Genomic DNA, 1950 nt, shown 5'->3' on the forward strand with positions numbered 1-1950 from the left:
CCCTCTAGAACAGGGCCTCTAGAATCGTGGAATGCACTGGGAGTTTGGCTTGGATGTGTGCCAAGGGCATCTTTTTCTCCCTCGCCTAAGTCTTCTTCTTCATATTCGTCGTCTAGAACGACTTCTGTGCCCATATTGTTAGGATCGATTGGCGCCTGGAGCTTCTTCTGGATATTCGACAGAACATCCTGAATTTGCTCCGATATGGAAACTTCGATGTTCACCTTGCGCAACCTTCTGCGCATAGGAGCTGTAGTCTCTGCCTGCTCTTCTGCGATAGCCTCTGCGACCACAGGTTCTGTGATCGCAGACTCTGTACGTTCAGCCTTCTTGGTTTTTCTTTTCTTAGGCTTGGGCAGAGGCACAGTTGGGCCCTCTTCTTCTGCAGGCCTCTTTTTCGCCTTCTTCATAGAAGTATCACCAACCTTCTGTGACTTCTTCTTCTTCTTCTGGCGTGGAGGTGATGGGATTCTAGGTCGATGCTCACCTCATCTCACCAGCCAGTACTGGCTCCTCCGTTCTTCCCTCTACTCTCATTTTGTTCACACTCTCACCTAGGGGAACTCCTATGCDTGGTGGGGTTGCAGGGACCGGTTCTGGTCGCCTGTTACCACGTCTGTAAGCTTTTCATTCTTCATGAGATAGATACCTGAGCATGGCTTTGAAGATTGGACGTGGGCTTCTGTAGCCATGCTCGTGTTCTGTTGGGTGGAATGAGCTAAACGGGTAAAGCCTTGCATTTGGCTCTACCGCAAGCAGCTTTGCGGCTAAGAGGTCGCCGAACACCAAACCAAGGAAGCGTTGTAGAATAAGATTTGGTTGGTTAACGTCTTCCTTGGCCTTCTGTTGGGCCTGCACCTTTTTCTTTTCGTCCTTTTGGCTGGCACATTTCTTTTTTATCAGGCCAACCATGTCGTCGAAGATTAATTGGGCATAGTCAAGGGGCAGATTAAAGTATATCCCATACATGATTGAAATCATGGCATGGGATGTTTGGTCGTGGCTTCCAACTTTGCCAGTTAAGCAACCGTTGATTATTGAGAAAAGGGTGTTCCAAAGAGGGGGTAAATTCTTACGCCTAAATTGGGTTCTTTTTGAAATGAGGGTTGCGTAAGAATGGAAATTCAGAAAGCTAATAAGTTCCTCATCTGAGGGAGTAGCAGCAAAAGAGTTTAGGTTTAATTTGGCAAGAGAGGGGAGGTGAAGAGCAGTTCGAAGGGTCTCAACATTCAACTCCAGTGGAACCAAAGATTTGTTCACTGGGTGAGAGGCATAACCAACAATGGTTAGCCCTGAGTTATCTAGGGTAGTTAGATAATCGCTAAGAAGGAACTGGGTGATATAGGTTTCTGATGTGAGGCGTGTGGTAGTTAAAGCGTAAAAAAGTGGATGATTTTTAAGAATGGAAAGAAGAGTATAAGTGGATTCGGGAAAACCTGATAAAGACGGGACGAAGAAGTAGTTGATGGGCTTCTTCACCAATACAATTTTTTCGTATTTGTTCTGAACAAAAGAAAGAGCGTGCGAGGTTAAAGCTTACGCCTGAGTGACCTCGTTGTCACTTGAGACGTTGGCGGACTGGGCAGATGCACTCGAAGAAGACATAGTGGCAGGTTTTCTTGAGAGAGAGAGAGAGAGTTGCAGGTTTTCTGGGTTCGTCTAAGAGTTATGAGAGCGTAAGGTTTAAAATGGGGGGGGGGGAAGAGGGTATTTATAGGTAGGGGATTTAAAAAAAGTGAACCGTCAAAGGTAATGAGTGACTTTGGGTGAAACAGTTCATAAAGTTATGACACGCCGTATTGGAAAGATGCACGATTGATGACGTGCGCTCCCGTTTTCTGACACGCGCGTGTGAGTTCTTACCCTTATCCGCAGAACCACGCGCACCATATCAATAGACGAGAACTATCAAGAGAGTTCTGTCAGAGGCCTAAGGGTTACAGAGCCTCT

Source organism: Cynara cardunculus, assembly GCF_001531365.2.
Source record: "Cynara cardunculus var. scolymus isolate 2C chromosome LG 1, CcrdV1, whole genome shotgun sequence".
Lineage (NCBI taxonomy): Eukaryota > Viridiplantae > Streptophyta > Magnoliopsida > Asterales > Asteraceae > Cynara > Cynara cardunculus.